Genomic DNA, 16,863 nt, shown 5'->3' on the forward strand with positions numbered 1-16,863 from the left:
GGACATGGCATCCCTATGATCTGGAGAATCCACATAAAATTTTTTGGCCCTCCTTTTGTATCAGAGAAGAAGTCTAAATTTTTCTTTTTCTTTCATGGGGTGTTACGATACCTTTTGTAAAATTTGGGTTAAATATTGAATCATAGGCTCTGTGTCATCTGCTGGGCTTTGTGTATCATTCATGACTTCCACAAAAATTCTGAAAAATTCCCATTTAATTTTTTTATGCCGACCCGCAACATATAGAAACCATGATGTGAAAAGTCGCAATGTTAGGGATAACTGTAACTCATTGGTCCAGAAATACAGAAACTTGTTCTATCTGGTATTTTCCCCTGGTCTTTTTAAAGCAAGCACCTGATGAAAAGTCCCCTCTGCACTTCAGGGTAGTTTAGGAGTTCTGAATTTCTGATAATACCAAGACTTCCATGGGTATTTTCGGCACTTTCATGACTACAGAATACCTTTAAGACATCTGGCCTAATGCTCCTCAGTTTTAGTGCTACACTGTGACCCTGGCCAAGTCACTTAACTCAGTGCTTGAGACAGCTCTAAAATTACAAATCACAGAATTATAGATCTGCATTAGTGGGGAAGGTTGCCTCTTTGAGTCTTGCTGTTGGGGTGGTTCAGTCATTCTCCAGTCATGTCTGACTCTTCATGACCACATTTTGGAGTTTCCTTGGCAAAGATACTAGAGTGGTTTGCCATTCATTTTACAGATAAAGAAATGGAGGCAAACAGGTATAAGTGACTTGCCCAAGATCACACAGCTAGTAAGTGTATGAAGCCACATTTATAGCAGCATTGCCCAACTAGAACCAGCCAGTTGCGTCCCCAAAGGGGCAACTACTACTACTCACAGATTGTTGTTCATCCTTACTTCTCCAAGAGGGCCAGTGACATCAGGAGGGTGATGTCTTGACTTGCGGGTGAATTCTCCCACTGCATTTGGGGCCATCACCAGTTGTCCTGACCTTTGTCTTGCCACTGGATTCCAATGACTCTGGAGGAGAAAGAAAGGCTGGTGACTTTGCACAGCCCTACCTCACTTAAATCCAATTCACTTGCAAGTCAGGACATCAGCTTCCTGGTATCATTGGTCCTCTTCAAAGGACAAACAACAACAGATAGTAAGAGGGCAGAACTGAACTGAGGAAGATGAGTCTTCCTGACTCTAGGCCCTGCATTCGACCCACTGCACCTCCTAGCTGCCCTTGTGTCTCCTTATTCCCAAAGAAAATGCACATTGGGAACAAAACAAAAACAAAACAAAAAACAACAGTTCGATCCTTTCAACTTTTCCTCTGAAGCTTACACCAGAGCAGCAGATAGGAGAGAGGAAGTACAGTTTGGTGGCAAGAACACTGGACTCAGAGTTAGAAGCTTTGGGTTTGAATTCCACCCCAGACACTTGTTCATGTCATTTAGCTGGTCCCTTATCTCTCAGAATCTCAGCCTCTTCAGCTGAAAATGGGCATAATAATGTGTGCACTACCTACCTTATAGGATATTGAGGCAGTTGTGGGGGGTGGATGCTTTGAAAACAATAAAGTGATTTGTGAATTGTCTTGGTTCAGATCTGTGATTTCATCAGTGTAAGGAACTCCCTCCATGGAAACTCCTCTGGCAATGCAGATTGGCACCTCAACTGTAAATTACAATCTTAGAGAGTTCTGTGGGAGCAATGGTTATTTCTATGTTGGGCAAATATTATATTACAGGGGAACAGTTGGAATTGGGAGGCAGTATGGGATAGCAGCAAGGCACTTGATTGGAAATCAAGAGGTCTGGAGTCTGGTCTTGGCTCCTACACTAAGTCTCTGTGTGACTGTGGGCAAATCACTTCACTTTGGGTTTTAGTTTCTTTCCCAGTAAAAGCAGAGAGTTGAACCACATAATCTAGTTCTCCGATTCCATGTTTTGCTAAGCATAATCATACTACCACCATCTGCAACAGAGTGGTTGATTGTTTGAAAAATTACATTAATATGCTCAATACACACCCAACTTTTTTTTCACATCTCCACATGTCTTCTAAATTCAAAGCATTAGCTAAGAATCAAGAACATGTAACTAAAATTAGAGAAATCTGTGGAATTCACTCAAATTAGAGATGCATAGGATACAAAAGGTTCCACCCTTACCTCCTCTGAGCCAATCTCCAGCTCCCCCTCCCTTATCACTTCCTGCCTTAAGATTTACCACCTCCAAGAAGCTTTTATCTTCTGAAAGGATTCGCTCTATTAAATAACATGCTAGATCTGAGAGTCAGGAAGACCTAAGGTCAAATCCTGTTTCTGATACCATCTGTAAGACAATTCATGGGGAAGTCACTTAGTAGCATTGAGTTTCAAGCAACTCTCTGAGATTTAGCTAATGAATTATAGCTGAGTTGTGATCTGTGTTGACTGGTAACCCGCTACCTTAGCAATCACATATCCTTGACATTGGTTTCTAGTTAGCACCCTATTACCAACTTGCCTATATTTTCTACTTAGCATGGATCAATAAAGTGCTTTTTTAAAATTCCCAGTAGATTAGTAACATAATTTATCTTGTCTTCTGTACTATACTATAAGTTATGTGGGTACACAAACTATGTTTTCCTCTTATAGTATTTAGGTATCCCACTATATGTCTCTGACTCCAGACCATACTTCATATCTCATTTAGTGATCCACCAAGAAAAGAGTGACTACCTATCATGGGCATCATAGCATCTACCTTCTACCCAGCTCTTACTCTTGTACTAAAATCAGTGCTATCATTTTGACTAGAAAGGGTGTGAGGAACAGACACCTTATGGCATTTCCACCCATAATTCTTATGATTCTTCAGACCCAAACTTCCTTCCATGGCATATACCATCCTATATGTGTTGTATTCCTGTATTAGAATATAAGCTACTTCAAGGAGAAGGGTTATCTCACTTTTGTATTTGTATCCCCAGTGGCCAGCACAGAACCTGAAATGTATTTGTTGATTAATGAATGCTCATTTGTTCATTCCCACTTGTACAGCACCCTTTCTGGGCTTACTCTCTCAGTTCCCACTGGATTAGCAAGTGGGATTCCTAGAAGGTAGTTGCCTAAAATTTCCCTAAGGTTCTAGAGCTAACTCTAGATGGCTGAGGTGTTCTAACACTAGTACTTATAAACTCCTTCTGACATGTTTCCCAATATCACTCAACCAATTGATATCACTTACCTTTAACAAAGGAATATTCACTGAGCAAAGGCAAGAGTACAATGATATTACATAAACTAAGAAGTTCACTGTCCTCTCTTCACACACTCAATCCCTGGAGAGAGTAGGCTCAAACTTAAAGTGGTTGGTACAAAATAACTCCCCCACCACAAGTGCACCTGGAGGGTACTTCTTGGCCCTGACAATTATTTTCTCCCTTCACAGAGACCCCACGAAGTTCACTTTTGGAAGCAGTATAGTCAATGGATGAGTAGATTCCTTGCTTTCAGAACATGGTGTTTCAGATGCCAGCTCGGGTCACTGCTGGTTTGACTCAAGCAGGTCACTCCTCTGTGCTGACCTCTCACTGCATCCAGTTGCTGTGATGGCCAGTAGACCCTTCTGCCAACTCCAGTCGCTGATCCTCTGATGGTTCCTTTAACCTTTCAAAGCTCACAAGGTTATCAAATGATCCATTTTTTCTTCTGATACTCATTTACCTACAATCAAGGAAGAATAAATATGAAACAAAAGAAGCACAGGCACCATGTTTTCCTTGACACATGGCAACTGGGTGGGAAGATAAGGCAACCATAGCTACTGCTACTAATGTAGCTCCTCCCAACACGGGGAGATTTACAGTACTTCTTTCTTTTCTCATCATTAGGAAAGAAAAATGCAGAAGGGATGGAGGGAAGGGACATATCGATCCTTTTGTTAGCACATTTTATTTCAGTACTATTATTAGTCATTTTGGCTCTGAAGCCAATTAGAAAACTCCTTATCACCACACAGAACCAGCCCCTCAGACAATCTTGTCCAGAAGCTACTCTGGTACCCCTCTTTCCAAGTTCTATGTATTGTATTGGCAGTAGGCAGAGAATATTGTTTATACTCTGCATGACCCACTAGGAAGAATATATCCACCCCACGTTCTATGGACTGGAATTATTTTGTCTATATTTTCCTTTTGTTTATCTAGGTCTGTGTTCCTTCTGCCTAGTTGAAAATCTGCTCCTTGAGGGCAGATCATTTTGATTTTGTCTTTGTAACCTAAATCCCTAGTATAATAGCAGGCTCTACATAAATGCTTTTTGAATTGAAATGAAATTAATTGAATTGAGTTGAGATGAATAGCACAATACAGTTGACAAAATTAATGGAAGATAGTTTTTACAAAATCTGTGATTCAGTGGCTTTTTCAAGATATCTGGAAATCAAGTGGGAAAGACAGGTGTCATGGTATCTGAAAAGGTAGAAACAAAGTTATGGTAAATGGTGCTACTTTATCTTGGTGAAAATCTAAGTTTGATATGAACAGATAATCACAATTCTTCCTAGTTTTATATCATTACTGTCCTCCAGGTCTCCAGATATTAGTTGTAAGCTGAGTATCTATAGGAGAGATAATGTGATTTAGTGGTCTACATCTTGATCTCTGAGTCAGGATGGACCTGAATTCAGCTTCTGTCTGATATATATGGGCTCTGTGAGTCTGGGCAAGTCATTTAACCTCTGGATACCCAAAGTAGCTTTTCTAAGACTCTAAATTGTAAAACTGTGGACCTGCATTGATAAAGTGATTTATAGTAATGCAATATTTTTTTTTAAAGCAATCGGGGTTAAGTAACTTGCTCAAGGTTACACGGCCAGTTATTTCTGGGTGTGGTGCTGAGTATCAGAGCCCGGATTTGATCCATGTCATCCCAACACTGGAGCCGGTGCTCTTACTCGCTGAGCCACCTGGTGTGATAGTAATGGAATATAAAGATTCCCCTGTATTGGCTTGGTTTTCAAATTGATTGTGTTAAAACCCAGAGCTTGTTAATCCCACCTGTGGGATGGACTTGTTGATGTGAAAAGAGAGTCCTGAACTGGGAGGAGCTGGTGATGTAGATTTGGAGAGACAAGAGAGAGGCAGAAGAAGTTTTTGGAAGCAGCACCCTCGTGGAGGCAGAGAGAGACTGAGAGGATTGCTGAGGGCCACTTTGAATTACCCTGGACTTTTGAGACCTGCCCCCGGAGCTGCCAAGGACTGAGGAGACATGGCTGTTTTGCTGGTACTTTGTCTGTCTGTTTTGATGTTGTTTTGCCAGATTTGTCCACTGGTGAAAGACAGTCCTGTTGTTGAAGAAGTCCTGGAACCTGGCTTTTGGCTAAGAGCTACTGAGACTATCCTGCAGACAGAGAGTGAATACTGTCCACTGGTGAAGGACAGTGCTGTTGTTGCAGGGGTCTGGGAACCTTTCTGTTGGTTCAGAGCTACTGAGACTGTCCTGCAGACAGAGAGTGAATGCTGTCCACTGGTGAAGGACAGTGCTGCTGTTGCAGGGGTCTGGGAACCTTTCTGTTGGTTCAGAAGCCCTGAAGAAGGATTTTCTTGTTGTATGTTTACAGAAATCCTGGGAGAGGGTTTTTCTAATGTTTTCAGGGGTTCTAGGACTGTTATGCAGACAGAGGATGAATTCCTGAAGGGACTGGCAATGTATCTTGTAGCCTTGCTAAGCCTTGTCTCCCCAGGAACTAAGATTGCTGAGAACTTGCCTCATGTCAAGATGAAGAAAAGACATCCATTGGGGTATTAAGTGCTGTGCTTAAACTTGATGTAACTCTGGGGTAGATTCAATTGTGATCCAGGGGTGGGGAACTTTTGGTTGAACAAATGAATGTACTTTACTTATGTTTGGAAACTAATCTCCATTTGAGAAGAGGGGTTTTGTGATGGACTAAATGAAGGTACAGCCTAGGGGTGGAGTAGTATTTGGAACAGGGACTTTGTAAGTGATTGAATAAATGTAAGGTCCTGGGGTGGGGTAGTACTTGGAGATTATTTAATCACACTTAGTAAATGCTGTATTTTGAATGATGTCATGTTTTGACCTTCTCTGTTCTTAATTTGTTACTGAATAAAATGGAGAGCACCTATGCTGGTATTCTGAACCTTGGGAAGTTGCCTTTCCTTGGCATTACATTACACCTGGCCACCCCTAAGCAATTGGGGTTAAGTAACTTGCTCAAGGTTACATGGCCAGGTGTTTCTGGGTGGGTGCTAAGTGTCTGAGCCTGAGATTCGATCTCCAAGTCTTCTGAACACTGGAGCGGGTGCTCTTACTCACTGTGCTACCTGGCTGCCCCTATGCAATCTTTATATTAAATCCTTTTAGTAGTGAAATAACTACTTTGGGCCAAGCAAAATAAAACAAAATTTTAAGAAACTGGCCCCACTTTTTTGGTTGACTGAGATCTTCATTTTATAATGACCACATACTAATTTTTTTAAAATTCATTTTGTTCCTATGTAGTTTTTTCTTAATTTTAAAAATCTTTTATTTTAGTTTTTAAAATTTAGTATCATATTAGACACTAAAATACAATTGTTTCTATTCTGTGTGCTCTGTATCTACATTCACCAAAATTTTCAGGAAAACCAAGTATAGGCCAATAGTAAACTAGGAATTTCCCATGTAAATGTATCTCCTTGAGGATAGGAACTCTATAATTTGTCTTTATGTAATGTAATGCCAAAAGAAGGCAACTTCCCAGGTTCAAAATACCAGCATAGGTGCTCTCTATTTTATTTAGTGACAAACCAAGAACAGAGAAGATCAAAACATGACATCATTCCAAATACAGCATTTACTAAGTGTGATTAAATAATCTCCAAGTACTACCCCACCCCAGGATCTTCCAATCATTCAATCAATTACAAAGTCTCTGTTCTAAATACTTCTCCACCCCTAGGCTATACCTTAATTAAGTCCACCACAAAGCCCCTCTTCTCAAATGGAGATTAGTTTCCAAACATAAAGGTCAAAAGTTCCCCACCCCTGGATCACAATTGAATCTACCCCAGAGTTACATCAAGTTTAAACACAGCACTTAATACCCAAATGGAGGTCTTTTCTTCATCTTGACACGAGGCAAGTTCTCAGCAATCTTAGTTCCTGGGGAGACAAGGCTTAGCAAAGCCACAAGATACATTGCCAGTCCCTTCAGGAATTCATCCTCTGTCTGTAGAACAGTCCTAGAACCCCTGAACACATTAGCAAAGCCCTCTCCCAGGATTTCTGTAAACATACAACAAGAAAATCCTTCTTCAGGGCTTCTGAACCAACAGAAAGGCTCCCAGACCCCTGCAACAACAGCACTGTCCCTCACCAGTGGACAGTATTCACTCTCTGTCTGCAGGACAGTCGCAGGCCTTCTTAACCAAATGCCAGGTTCCAGGACTTCTTCAACAAAAGGACTGTCTTTCACCAGTGGACAAATCTGGCAAAATAACATCAAAACAGACAGACAAAGTACCAGCAAAACAGCCATGTCTCCTCAGTCCTTGGCAGCTCAGGGGGCAGGTCTCAAAAGTCCAGGGCAATTCAAAGCGGCCACCAGCAATTCTCTTAGCCTCTCTCTCCCTCCACCAGGTGCTGCTTCCAAAAAGATCTTCCGCCTCTCTCCTGTCTCTCCAAATCCACATCACCAGCTCCTCCCACTTCAGGACTTTCTTTTCACATCAACAAGCCCATCCCACAGGTGGGATTAACAAACTCTGGGTTTTAATACAATCAATTTGAAAACCAAGCCAATACAGGGGAATCTTTAATTGCCATTACTATCACACTTTATAATCCCAGTGCTAGGGCATGTTGGCTTGCACATCCTAGTAGGTTCTTAAATAAATGGATTATTTATTGGATTAGATTAGATTGGATTGGATTGAATTGGAATAGTCAGAGGAAAAGTGGGTAAGAAAATTTATCACAGAGACAAGACACAAGTTATGAAATTTGTAATTTAGAAAATAAATAGGAATAAATTATATTTTTAAAAGTACCTCCGAAGTAACTAGTTGACAGAGAAAGATGTTTTATTCAATCCTTTTATTTGACTTACTGAATACAGAATGTGATCTCTGGGAATTTTGAACCTCAGAGCATTGCAGCATGGTCTTCAGAACCTCTCACCATTTCCTTACTTTATTTGTTTTTGGTGATGCCTTTGGGTTATTTGCCTTTTCTTTACATCCTAATCATCTCTCAATATATACCCAAGGACACATCAAATCTTTTCTTGTCAGAAGGAAAAAGAATTAGGCAAAACCAAATGACAGAGCAACTATGTCTTAGAGTATATGAAGGACTCCACACAGTCTACCATTTCTCTATTTGGAGAAACGATGTTTATCCTGTTCTCTAAAAACAAGATATACACTGTAATCAATTAGTTGCTTTTTAGTATTGCTTCCACTTTAATGATTGTAATTACTCTGGGGTATGCAGGGTGTTCAGGCAGTACTAGAGTACTAGTATTCCCTACCTCTGGTGGGAGGGCTTGCTGAGTCTTTTTGATGGTTGCTCACCCACCTTTGGTGCCCACCTTCACCCAACTCTCATCTGTGACTCTAAGAAGCTGTAGCATGTGCAGCAGTCATACCTCAGTAAACCATCTTAGCAGATGGGCTAAATCAGGTTGAGGGTAATTGATGGGCCTATTGGTAAGTTAGGGGGATGTCTACCCCAAGCATATGAAGACTTCCTTCAGTGGAATGGATAGATGACAACAATTTGCCTCAACAACCATGAAGGCAACTGAAACAGGCACTTGTGGAGTGCTTAAAGACATTGAAGGCGCCAAGGTCATCCACTGCATCCCAGGCCATCACCAGTCCTCCTGACTTTTGTCTTGCCACTGGACTTTGATGACTCTGGAAGAGAGTGAGGGTGATGGTTTTGTGCAGGTCTGTCTCAACTAAATCCAATTCATGAGGAAGTCAAGACATCACCCCAAGATATAACTGGTCCTTTTAGGAAACAAAGAATGAACAATAACAACAATACAGTCATTGTACATGTTGTTCTTCTGATACTGGTTTTTTTCCCTTATATCATTTTAAGTAAGGTCTCCCAAATTTCTTCAATTTTTCTGTTATTTGCCAGGCAATAGTATTCTATTATTTTTATATACCATAATTTATTCCGGCATTATGTAAATCCATTTTTGTTTCCAGTTTCCAGAGCACTGCAGTAAATATACCAGTATTTACTCTATTTGGAAACTTTCTTTCTGTCATTTTCTTCCTTAGGGTATATGCACAGTAGTAGGATCTCTGGGTCAAAGGGTATAACAAGTTTGATTACTTATTGTAAAATTCTAAAAAGTTTTATGGAATGGTGACCAGTTCACAGCTCCAACAACACTGCATTACTCAGTCCATCTTTCTTCAATTTTCTCAATATTATGTATTTCTATCTTTTAACATCTTTGCAAATTTGATTAATGTGAGAACTCAGAGTTATTTTAATGTTATATTTATCTTATTATTAGAGCATTTTCTTATATGGTGTTGATCATGCTTTTCCCCCTCCCCTTACAGAAACATTTATATTCCTTGACTGCTTATCTATGAGAGAATGGTTCTAGTTCTTATATATTTATATTAAATGCTTATGTATCTCAGATACAATAATTTGTCAGAGATCTCTCATGCAAAGATTGTTTTCCTAAGATTTTTTTCCCAACTGTTAATTTTTTTTCTTATTCTAGGAGTATTGATTTTGTTCATGCAAAAGCTTTAAAAGAAATTCTATGTAATATAAATGGTTCCTTTTTTTAAAATCTCATTTATCCCTTGCTTGGCTCACTAGTATTCCCTAAATTTGCCTAAAACATAGATCTGAGTGGTGCTTCCTTCCATTCTCTTCTATTTAATTAAGTTAATTTAAAAATTAACTGGCAATATTTTGTATTTTCATCCTACATCCATTTAGAGCTTATTGTGGTATATAATGTAAGATACTGGTATAAAACTAATTTCTGCCAAATTGCTTTCCAGTTTTTCTAGCAATTATTGTAAAAAGAGGCTCCCGCACTCAATGTTTTATGTTCTATGTTTAATCAAGCATTGAACCAGTATATTTGATTGTTTTTGGATCTTGTTTATATCATCTGTTCCACTGATCTATTTTTTTCTTTTTTTTTTAACCACTACCAAATAGTCATGATGGTAATAAGACCCCTTTATTCCTATTTCTTTTCTTTATTTCACTTGATATTCTAGAGGGGTTTTGTCTTTTCAAATGCATTTTTTTGTTACTTTTTTCCTAGTCTACAAAGAAACCCTTTGGTAGTTTTCATAACTATAGCATTAAATCTAAAATTTTATTTGGGTGATACTATCATTTTTTATAATACTGGAGCAGCCTGACCAAGAACAATTAATTTCTTTCCAATTATTTGTCTTCCTTTATTTCTGTATAAAATGCTTCTAATTGTATTTACATTAAGTCTTATATGTGTCTTGACTGATTAACAGTCAAATATTTTATGCACTTTGTTGTTATTTGGAAAGAATTTCTCTTTCCTCGTTTCTGATTTTGCTTGTTTGTTTAGTAATTCCCTAGATCGGTGGTTCTTCAAACTTTTTGGTCTCAGGACTCCTTTGTACTCTTAAAAATTATATTAAGGACCCCCCACCCAAAGAGTTTTTGTTTATGTGGGTTATATCCATTGATATTTACCATATTGGCAATTAAAATGTCTTAGTATTATTATGAAAATACTTTTGACCTGGAGGACTCCCTGAAAGGGTCTCAGGGACCCCCAGGGGTACCCAGACCACACTCTGAGAACAGCTGCCATAGATTATTTCCAAGCAAATTTTTCAAAGGAAATTGTCTGAAATAAGGCCCACCCAGGATGTATATTGAATACTGAGTTAAGTGCAGAGGTAGTTTGAACAGATTCAATTTGAACTATCTGATTCAGCAATAAATAATACAATATCTCTAAAGACTGGACTAAACTATCCAAACTTTGTGCCAATATTACATGTCCAATAATATGCTTTGCATGCCTAATTAAGCACATGATTAGTAATTAAGTATGCAATTAATTTTCAGTAATGGTTGTCCAATGCTAAGCTACCAGCAGCATGCTGCAAAGGTGAGGAGTGTGTCGGCAGTGTGTAGCTTGAAAAGCAATGTCTAAAGGAATCAGAATTTCTCTATATTCTCATGCATTCTCTCCTTTACAAAGAGAAATTCCATTTTATAACACTAAGAAAGACCTCAACTCAAGAGTGATAAAATAATATAATTTTAAAAATCAGTCAGAAAATAATTTTTAATGGAAAGAAATGTCATACATGGGAACGATTTAAAACCCGGCTCTGAAAATAGAGTTTTCATTTCCCTTTCACAATTGGCCCTTTCTATGGAGGTTCAGCAAATATGGGGCTTTTTGACCTGTAGTTGTTTGGTTCTATTTATGAATATCCTATGGAATCAGACAAAAATTGTCCCAAGATTTCCACTGCCTTGTAATTGAGGAGGAGTCCTTCCAGCAAAATGCAATACATCACCAGACTTAGTGGTGCGTTATCTTTCTCTCTAAGCCCTCCTCACCTCCAAACTTCCCTATTACTGTTGAGGACATCTTTCCAAGCCCCCAGGATTGCTCCTAATTATCTCTCATCATCCCTCCCCCCATATACAATCTGTTGCCAAGGTCTGTCAATTTCACCTTTGCAACATCCTTTTATGTCCTCTGATAATACCACCATCCTGATGCAGACCCTCATTATCTTATACTTGGACAACAGCCTGCTGGTGGGTCTACCTATGATGAATCTTTCCTCACTGTAGTCCATCTTCCATTCAGCTGCCAAAGGGATTTTCCTAAAGCACAGGTCCAACCATTCCCAACCCTACTCAATAAATATCAATGACTGCCTATTACCTCCAGGATCAAATCCTCTCGCATTCAATGCCCTTCATAACCTAACCCCTTTGTATCTTTCCAGTCTTCTACACCTTACTCCCCACCACATACTCTTTGATCCAATACAGTGGCCTCCTGTTCCAAAAACAAGATGCTCCATCTCTCAGTTCTGGGCATTTTCTCTGTCTCCCATGCCTGATATGCTCTCCCTCCTCTTCTCTGCCTACTAACTTCTCCGGCTTCCTTCAAGTCCCAACTAAAATCCCATCTTCTACAGAAAGCCTTTCCCAACTTCTCAATTCTAGTGCCCTCCCTCTATTAATTCTTTTCTATTTCCTGTTGTCTCCCCCATTATTTTTTGAGTACCCTGAGGACACAGATTATTTCTTGTCTCCTCTCTATCTTCAGTGCTTGACCCAGTACCTGATACATAGTAGGTGCTTAATAAGTGTTTATTAACTATAAAACCTAAAGAAATCTTATATGTATTCTTCAGTGTATAGGAAGTTCACTTGGAGTTTTTTTTTTCAGTAGTAGAGAGGAGTGATCCTCCATTAGTGTCTTGCTCTGATGTCTCATTATGGTGTAAAGGTATCCTTGGGTTCTTGAAGGTTATGCTAGCAGAATGTAAGCTCTGGCAGGCTCTAACAGACTAGGGAGTTTTCTTATATGAGTCCAGTGAGGGACTGTAGAGGTGGAATAGTAGACAGAGTGCTGGACTTGAGTTAGGAAGAACTAAGTTTGAATAATGCCTCCAATACTTACAAACTATGTCATGCTAGGTAAGACATTCTGCCTCAGTTTCCTCTTCTGTAAAATGGAGATAACACTAGCATCTACTTCCCAGGGTTTTTGTAAGGATAAAATCAAATGAGATAATATATGCAAAGCATTTTACAAACCTTCAAGTGCTACTGAAATGTTTTTTTATGTAACAAACTAAATCAACAGGCTCATTGTTGGTTTGACTATAGAGTGATGGAATTTTTAATCATAACATTTCTACAGGGGGAGCATCTACTAAGTTGCAGCAAGTTTATAATTTACATTTGTGATAGTAATATACACACAAACAAAATTCCAGATTCTTTAACCCTCTTTGAACCCAGACCAATAAGCATTTATTGAGTACTTATTTAATTCTAGGAGGTGAGGGTACAAAGAATGAGAATTTAATAAACAATATGTGCCAGGAACTGTGCTGTGTGCTTTCTAAGTATTATATCATTTGATCCTCATAACATCCCTGCAAGTTAGGTGCTGGTATTATCCCCATTTTCCAGTTGAGGAAACTCAGGCAAACAGAGTTGAAATGACTTGTCCAGGATCACACAGCTAGTAAGTGTCTGAGGCTGGATATAAACTCAGGTCTTTCTGACTGCAGGCTGTCCACTGCACCACCTAGCTGCCTCCAAAGGCAGCTACAAAGACAGAAGGAAAATCAGTATCTGCCCCCAAGAAGCTCATAATCTATAGGAAGGAGGGATGTAACATGTAAATAAATATGTGCATGATTATTTGAGAAAGTAGGAGAAAGCATTAACAATGGAGGGGTCTGGGGGAGACTTTTCATAGGGGATGGCATATGAGCTGACCTCTGAAAAAAGCCAGGGATTCTGAGATGTAGAGGTGAGGAATGAAGGCATCCAAGCATAGGACTGAAAGCACAATGACTGAAAATGAAGTCATGAGGAAGGAATAGCAAGTTTGGCTAGAAAAGTAATGTACAATAAGTCTAGAAAGGTAGGTTGGAGCCAGATTATAATGGGCTTTAAAAACTGAACTGAGAAGATTGTATTTTATTCTAGAGGCAATAGGGAGCCACTAATGTTTCTTGAGTAGGGAAGTGAAATGATCAGACATGCTTTAGGAATATTACTTTGACATTTTGTGGAAGAGGGATTGGAGAGAGGAAAGACTAGGAGTCAACAGTCCTATTTAGAGGTTGTTTCATTAGTCTGGAAGCCCAGAGATCAATGACACCAAACCATCCATTCTCTCACCAATCTCCCTTATGACAAGATTAGGGCTTAAATTTATTAGAAGGTAATTAAGGCTTAAAGATGCAAGTGGTGACAAAGGAAGTGTTTCTATATGTATCTCACTAACTGATATATGTGGGGAATGAACTTGATTCCCAAACCTCATTAGCACCATTGTCTAATCCACTAAACCAACTGACCCAGATTACATTACTACTAGCCACCTCACTTTACATGTGTCTGGATCATAAGGATGTGAGCATGAGGAAATACTGTAACATACAGCAGCAATATGATAAATCAACAAAACATAATAAGAGCATGACCAAATCAGAGCTAGTGGTACCACAGGAGAATGAAGGTTGAAAAAAGAGTAATTGTTTGTCAGTATAATTTTGAATTCAGGCTTCTTTTGCACTGCTGACCAATTTAGCTCTTCTTTCAAAATGCTGAAGAGCTCAATTTGCTTGGAACTAATCATCATTGGATTCTTCAACTTTGTTTTCACCTCAAATTAAATGCTAATGTTAGAAGTGAACCCACCCTGCATATTGGGTGTGCCAAGCCTCTCTCTGATGTATTATTTTTTATTTGGTAAGTGTCTTTTAAACCTCTAAAGACTATTGTCTTACCATCTCAGAAGCACGAATGGGCAAAGACTTCCATCAAACCCGATCTCAAATGACTTTATTTCAAAGGTTGATCATCGTAACTTGTTATTTATGAGTCTCCCAGATCATGCTATTAGTAGGATGGATCCACATAAACCATGCAGAATGCTGCACTTCTCTTTTAGTACTAAGTTGTCTCAGCACATTACATCCACATTAAAATAGCTTGGCTTCCAGTAAAATTGTGTATTGATTTTGAAGTTCTTTAACTCACTTATGCAGTATAAAGTTTTAGCAGTGCCACAAAATCTTCCATTCATTTCTTCCATCGTCTCTCCTTAGTCACTTAGTGGTCTGAATTGGTTGACTATCTGGGATACCCTAAATACAGTCTTAGAATAATGGGAATCCAAGCCTCTGTAATTATACTGCACAGTTGTGGAATTGTCTTCCAAGCAAATTTTAGAAAGCTGAATTTTATCCAGTCTAAAAAAAATCATAAAAGTTTCTCCTGTTAATTCCATTTCTAGATTCTAAAGTTCCCTGCTGGAACTTATATGAAGGACATGACATAATTGTATTTTGTTTTCATTAAATGTTTTATTTGAGTTGGTAAGTCAACATACTTCACAGCCTGGCACTTTTTTTTTTCTTTTGGCAACCATTTTTCTAGTGTAGAGATTCCTGTTTCAGCACTAAAGGAAAATAGTTGGATTCTGTTCATCTTTAAGAAAAAAAAATGATCCTCTGGGCTCAACTGATGTTAAGTCAGACATTCTGTAAGAGAAGGGGTGCATGGAAAGGGAAGGATTGATTGGGGGCAAAGATGATTCTGTGCAGTAATCTCACCATTGAACCTAGAAGAACATCAATGGATAGAAGACAATGGAGAAGACATACAAGGAGCACCACTCTTAGGAAAGCTCAGTGGAAAAGAGTGTGAGGCAGACTTGTGACGAGTTACAGCACATGTCCAACCTTCCAATGCTTGGGAAGCTCTACAAAACCCTACTTTGGTGCCTTACTATGGCATGGAGATCACTCTGGGTCCTTGAAGGCTATGCCAGTAGGACACAAGATCAGGCAGGTTCTCCCATGATGCAAAGGCTTGAAGGATTATTCCAGTAGCAGACTGTGTCTGTTCCTAAAGACCTGCCTAGCTAGGTGTGGAGAAGACCATCACCAGTAGACTGGGTACTTGGTAAAAAAAAATGCAAAATAGCCTTGGGCTTCTAGTCCCTCTTCTGGTTCTGCTTAACCCCTGTGGTCCCTTTCTCTAACTGGTCAGGTCCTCCTGGAACTTTCATTTTAAGGGCAATGTCTAAGCCAGGTATATTCAGTTCTTCATTTCTCTCTGGGCTCTGGTCCTGACTCTCCAAACTTCTTTCTCATCTTTGCCCTCACTTTAATATTCCTTTTATATACTGTCTGTGAGCATTAGAATATAGGCTCCCTAAGGACAGGGACTATCCTTTTTATTTGTATTTGTATGCCCAGGGTTTAGCACAGGGTCTGGGGAACATAGTAAATCTTTTATAATGCTTGTAAATTAATTGTAGAAGCAGAATGGTAGATAGATGGACCACGGTGTTAAGAATCACATGGTTCTGGGGTGCCTAGGTGGCACAGTGAGTAAAGTGCCAGCCCTGGAGTTAGGAGATCCGAGTTTGGTTCCGGCTCAGACACTTAACACCCACACAAAAAAAACTAGCCATGTAACCTTGGGCAAGTTACTTAACCCCAACTGCCCTCCAAAAGGCAAAAAAAAAAAATGTACTTTGGGGCAGCCAGGTGGCTCAGTGAGAAGGAGCACCGGCTCCAGTGTTGGGATGACCTGGGGATGAAATCTGGGCTCAGATACTTAGCACCACACCCAGAAATATCTGGCCATGTAACCTTGAGCAAGTTACTTAACCCCAATTGCTTTAAAAAAAAAAAAAACCACATGGTTGTTAGACTTTATAAGCATTGATTTAAATATCGGTACTCTAAATGTGAGATCCTCATCTAGTGACCATGACTGAACCTTCTGCAAGGAGGTTTTCCCAGTGACTCCCATCCTCACCCCACTCCCACTGCTAGTGGGAGATTACCTGCAATTTACCCTGTATGTATATCATTGTTGCATGTGATCCTCCCCAATTAGAATATGAGCTTCTTAAGAGTAGGGACCATTCCCCCCACCAGCACCTTTTTCATATCCCAGAACTTAGTAGAGTACCTGTCACAAAGAAGTTCTCTGTAAATGCTTATTGACTTGACTTAACATACTATTACAGGAACTGAATCATATGAATCTTGAGATTTTTGCTATAAATGAAACAAAAAAAGAGAGAAGTCATAATTAAATGGAAGGATGGTTCTCA

At 39.3% G+C, this 16,863-nt stretch overlaps 1 long non-coding RNA gene across 1 annotated transcript in view; it reads right to left on the minus strand.

Moving 5' to 3' along the window:
* The window catches only part of LOC138169083 (uncharacterized), a 116,105-nt gene that overhangs the window by 75,125 nt on the left and 24,117 nt on the right, over positions 1 to 16,863 (minus strand). The window contains exons 2-3 of the long non-coding RNA XR_011170263.1: positions 3,211 to 3,689; positions 864 to 1,006 (exon numbers count right to left, since the gene is read on the minus strand). This is a non-coding gene — a long non-coding RNA (uncharacterized lncRNA). The remainder of the gene's footprint in view (positions 1 to 863; positions 1,007 to 3,210; positions 3,690 to 16,863) is intronic.

Source organism: Petaurus breviceps, unplaced genomic scaffold (genome assembly GCF_028583685.1).
Source record: "Petaurus breviceps papuanus isolate PSGF00001 unplaced genomic scaffold, PetGlider_PUasm1.0 37, whole genome shotgun sequence".
NCBI lineage: Eukaryota > Metazoa > Chordata > Mammalia > Diprotodontia > Petauridae > Petaurus > Petaurus breviceps.